Raw genomic sequence first — 6,011 nt, forward strand, 5'->3', positions numbered from 1 at the left:
GATTTAGACCAAACTTTTTTTTGTTTAAATTTTTTAAAAACCTTTACTTTCTGTCTTAGTAACAACTCTAAAACTAGGCAAAAGGGGTCAGATGACTTGCTCAGATTCACACAGCTAGAAAGTATCTGAGGCCACATTTGAACCCAGGTCCTCCTGTTGTTAGGCCTAGTACTCTATTCTCTAAACCACCTATTTTTGTAATTTTTTTCTTAAAACATTAAGATTTATAATAAAATTATATAGAATAAATATAAATAATATATCATGATAATTAATATTAACATAAAAATGAAAAACATTAACTCAGAAAATATGGGGAAAATCAAGTGAAAGTTGTGCTTGAAGCTTAGTTTGTAGGTTAGACTACATGACCTTTAGGGTCCTCCCCCCCCCCTTTTTTTTTACTCTGAGCTCCTATGATTTTGTAAAAGATATTTTTTTCTTTTAGAAGTCTACAGTTACCCAGGTCATGATGAGCCAGGAGTTAATACCTTGGATGTTGGCTTTTGTTTTGAAAAAAAAGAAGCTAAGGGAAGTGGGGGGGAGGCAAAGGGAAAAAAAAATTCTAACAAAACAAAACTAAAAATCCCCCACCATGACTACAAAGGAAAAAAGCTGAGAAGCATCAGTGTAGGAAAGCAATCCTGGCTGTTAACATTTAAAAAGCCCTTTCAAGGACTAAAGAAATAAAGGCTACAAATGTCTGGAGCTTGAAATGGCTTTTGTACTTTTGAACCTGTTAATAAAAGCCTTTCTTACAACCTTCTTCATCCTCTAAAAATAAAATATTTTAAAAATGATAAATACAGAATAGAAATAACTCAATTTAAAAAAAATTATGAGTCAAAAGTATAATATTTTATTTTACTGAAGAAAAAAGAAGAGGTATGATATTTTAAAGTATGAAGAAAACAAAGGAAATACGTGTTTATAGTCTTGATTTTTCTGAATTGCTAGGTAGCTCAAATGATGGTACATTTCCAGGAGGAATGCATTACTCTTGAACTTGTTTACAAACATAGCTGGAAAAAGAAGACTAAGAGGATGAAAAAATGACAGTTTTGTGACAATATTTGGTTGAATACTGAAACATGCTTTGTATTCTTCAAACAGAAGTGGGTATTTTAAGCAGGTTTCAAATAATAGAAAACATCAATTCTTTTGTCAACTCTCCACCAAGAGACTAGCCAGGTATGACTGATTTCTACTTAATACTTTTAGGGGAATTTGTTTGCTATTTTATTAGATCTGGAATGGAAGAATAAATGACAAACACAAGGGTTTGTGAACCATCTTCTTGTATGCTCTTTCAGGTTACCTAAATTCTATTATTTTGTTGTCGTTGAGTTGTCATGCACTCGTCAAGGCTTGAGATCCTTTTTCTCTTTGAGGAGGCTTCACTAAGTTCATTGTTCATGTGTGTGGGTGTCCCCTCTGCTACACTGTCTCTTCAAGGGTATAATATCTCCGATCTATGGATTGATCCACTGCCAGGCTGGGTTGGGCTTTGAAGTCCACTTGACTTTTGGGTCGGTACCTCTCTGTTAAACAGGTCTCCTTGGGCTCACTTTTGCATTGTCTCCATCCATTTTTAGGCTCATAGTTGGCTGGATTTTGTTGTGCCTTTTTTGCTGTGGTATTACCATACATTTTTAGAAAGACATCTGAGACCCTTAATCTAGCATCAGCAGAAGTGTCTCCAGTTCTGCTTCCTCAGAGCTGCAGTTATGGAAGCTGCTCCTTTTGAGTCATCTTCCTGGTTCAGAGCTGGCTTCTGTTGATGAACTCTCTAATCTTAATGTATGATGACCTTGACGTTTACCAAATCTCCACCTCTGCTATACCAATGAGTGGCTTAGAGAAAGGATAACTGAACCAGTCTATGTTGTGAGTGAGAGCTAGGAGTCTCAAAAAGTGCTGAGATATGAAAATGGAAAGTTTGGCCGAGAGGAGGGATTGGGGGAAAGGTAATGACATTTCGGATATTTGAGTATTTGTGCCTCAGATCCCTTCTAAGATGTAAAATGCAGCAGGTACACCTGAAAAGGCCTCACCTTGACCTCTCATCTTTAACTTTGTTCTTTACAACTTTCAACTTGGCTCAAAGTGTTTTTCCCTCCTTCTTCGCCCTCCACCTTCTTCCATACAAGGAAGAAACCATCTGCTCAACATCAGTGATCTATGCTGGATGCAGTCTATTCTCATTCCGCTTCCCCTCTTCTTTTACCCTTCTCCAGACACTAATCAAGTTCTTACTTTCTTTTTTTTTCTTTTAAACTGTCCACTTTCTGAGACTGAATTTTGTTTTGCTTATCATTTATCCCTCCTTGAGTCTACCATTTCTCTCCTCTGTGCCAGTTCCCTCCTGTTTCCCTGTTAAGTTTAATGCATTTTACATTAAACTTTTCGTTTATGTGTGTTTGTATCTGAACTTTGATCAGTTCAAATGAAAATGAGGTTCAAATGATACCTGCTCCCCAACCTCTTTGTCCTTTTTTAGTCTTCTACTGGCACCCCCAAATTATGAGATGGTAAATCACCTACCTCCCCTTCATTTCTTCTCTAAAGGATACCTTTTCCCTTTCATTTTCATCTTTTAAGGTCATCAAACCACATCAAAACTACACCTAGGTCTTTGGTCTTATTTTTCTAAGACTCTTGATGACATTAGAGTTCTGAGTGGACACATTTCTTTTCATTCTAGAAACTCTCCATCCTTGTATAATCCCTTCTAATTGCTCCAACATATCTATCTTTTTATGTTTTACTTGACTTCTATGTTTGCAGTTCAAAGTTTCTACTATGCTCTGTTTTTTTTTTAACCTGGAATACATGCAAGTTCTCTATTTCTTTAAAGATCCAGACCCTCCCCCCCACCCCTGTCCCCAGTAAAACTCAGTTTTCCTGATTATTTTTTAAGTCTTACCTTCCTTCTTAAAATCAATATTAAGTATTGGTTCCAAGGCAAAAGAGCAGTAAGGCCTATGGAATTGGGTTAAGTGACTTGCTCAGGGTCTTATAGCTAGGAAATGTCTGAGGTTTTGACCTTTAAGCTTTTGATTTTGCCTATGATGTTCCTATTAGTTTTTCCACTTGGGGGTTTCTTTTAGGTGGAGTATTTATATTTTCTCTTTACCTTCTGGGTCTAATGGATCTGAATAGTTTGGGAATTTTTTTTGATGTGACAAAATTAAAATGTGGTTACCAAGTCTAATCTTGGTCATGGCTTTCAGGTAGCTCAGTAATTTTGAGAGTTTTTCCTTCTTGACCTTTTTTTCTAAATCAGTCATTCTGACATGAGAAACTTTGTATGTTTCTATTTTTCTTTTTTAGTCTTTTGATTTTGTCTTAGTATTTCTTCTTGTTTCATGGAGTAACGAGTTTTTTTGTCCATTCTGATTTTCAAGTAAACTGTTATTTGGGAAAGATTCTGCACTTTTATACTAATCTGTTAATTCTTTTTCCAAGTCTTTCCTCTAGTGTTTTCATTTCTTCTTCATTTCTTTCATAGAGTTCTCTTATTTTGTAATGTGATTAAAAAAACCCCCCAATAACTTTGACTCATTTCTTCTAGGAATTCTAATTGATCTTGTGGTCAAGCAATAGTTTTCTGTTTTTGTTTTTGTTATTTTTACATTTTTTTTAACCCTTACCAATGCTAAGTATCAGTTCCAAGGCAGAAGAAAGGTAAGGGCTAGGCAGTTGGGTTCAAGTGACTTGCCTAGGGTCACACAGCTAATAAAGATCTGAGGATAGATTTGAATCCAGGACCTCTCTGGGTTCTCTATCCACCCTATCCACTCTTTCTAGGCTCCGTTCTTTATTCACTGAATCACCTAATTGCCCCTCTCAGATGTTTGTGGCTGTTGTGGAGTTATTCTCTTCTTTGGAGTTTGTGTTTTGTGCCACTCTGGCTCCAAAAGAGCTTTTACTTAGCATTTTATTTTATTTTTACTTATTCTTCCAGCCTTACAGCTAGAATTGAGACTATTAAAGCCAAGCTCCATACCCTTCTGGAAGGAATGTTAAGCCTTGTTTGATCCTGACCTGTGTTCTCTGTGTCCTTCTGTACTCGGTCCAGGTTTTGATGCTATGTTCTTCAAGGATCTCCAGGGCAGCTCAGGCCAGAAAGCCTCATATTCTCAGTGCCTTAAGAGATCTGATTTAGGGGAAGTCTGATCCTTACCTCTCTGGTCTGGGCTTTGAAGGCTCATGGTCTGAATCCCACTGAAACAACCGTGAGCTGGGGCTTGGTTAGTGCTCTAGTAAACGGTTATTGGCCCACCTCTTGGAAAGCTCCCCCGTGGTCTGAGTCCTTTGCCCTGGTCACTCAGCTGTAGGCCCCCCGCTTAGGTGTTGGGGTTGTACCTGAGGTCCTGCTTTGGAATCAGAGCAACAGAGAAACAAACTGGAAAATATTCTCACTCCCTGATGAATGTAAACCTCATACCCTTCTGTGCTAGATCTGGGACCACTCCTTGCCCTGGCGCACAGCATCAGATCCTATCATCAGTATGGATTGGTTCTTTCTCCATCCTGGGTTAAGAAAACACTGCTGCTGGCTTGCTTTTCTTCTTGATTTCCACATAGTGCATAGACACAGAGAGATCCAGTCTATGCTTTACTCACTTCTCTGTGCTGAATTCAAAACTGCTCCATGCCCTGGTACAGAAAACCAGAGGCACTCAGATTAGTCCCAGTGCTTCAAAGGCTTTGTTTGGACCTTCCTGTCTAGACTCCCCATTCACAGGTTTTTGTCTGACTTCTTTTGCTAATCTGGGCTGGGAAAATAACCTACTCTGTTTACTCTTTGGATTTCCCAATCTTTACTTGGTCTGCTACTGTTTTCTAGATCTTTGCTGGGTAGATAAAGAAGAGAATTAGACTATATTGTTCCTTCCTGTTCTGTCATCTTTGCAGGTCTCCAATGTGGCTGAAGTTTAAAAGAGGGATCCCCCCCCCTCTTAAATTTAAAATTCACTGGATTAGGAGTTAGGAGATCTGGATTCAAATCCAAATTCTTGGACAAGTTACAGCAATCTTTCTGGGATGATTAAAATATATCTTCAAATTTTTTTTATAATTTTGCCTAGTATCAAGGATATCATACAGCCCAAATCCTCTATCAACAAATGTAACAGTGACAGAAATTTGAATTTACTAAAAAAAATTTTAAAGTTCTAACTGGTATTTCAATTATTAATTTTCTTTTAAAAACCACAATCTTTAATTGGTACTTAAAAAATCCCATTGCTATCATTTCCTAATTAACATTCTCTACTCCGAACCTTTCTTTTCTATCAACAAAATATAGTTAATAAAAACAAATCTGTTTTGTCATTTAGGCAACATGAGCCTTATCTTTCACTTTGCTCCTATAGTCTAGCTCTCTATCCCCTGAATCACCTAGCTGCCCCTTGTTTCTCTGAATTCTTCATTTTCATCATTTCTTATAGCACAATAATAAATTCCAAATACCCCAATTTGTTCAGCCTTTCCACACTGGGTACATACTTTGTTTCTAGTTTTTCCTACCAAAGAAAGTGCTCTTATTAATATTTTTATGTAGTATTCCTTTTATTCTGAGCAATATTTGATTCAGCAAAATTATATTATAGCCAAGGACTTTGGATAGCCCCTTCATGTTTGTTATAATGGTACTTAAACCTTCCAGGAGAAACATGATGTGTGATAAAACCATTCATTTAACATCTATGCCTAGCAATATAAATAACTTAGTGGCTTAGTACAGCATCTTGCACACAGTTGATACACAGCTACAGTAACATTACCATGGTACATGGTAGCTAGAACAGCTTTGGGGAACTGAGAGCAGTGGAAGAAAAGAAAGCCTTCAAATTTATTTGACTATTTATTGTGTTATTTCCTTTGTGTTTTTCCTTCCTAATCAGTACTTATAGTAAGAGATTCTTTTAGCAGCATCTGAGTAGAATAGAGCCCACTGCTTTGAGTGGGGAGGAGACAAATGATTGCAAAATTCACACTGTCCT

This window comes from Gracilinanus agilis, chromosome 6, assembly GCF_016433145.1.
Source record: "Gracilinanus agilis isolate LMUSP501 chromosome 6, AgileGrace, whole genome shotgun sequence".
Taxonomy (NCBI): Eukaryota; Metazoa; Chordata; class Mammalia; order Didelphimorphia; family Didelphidae; genus Gracilinanus; species Gracilinanus agilis.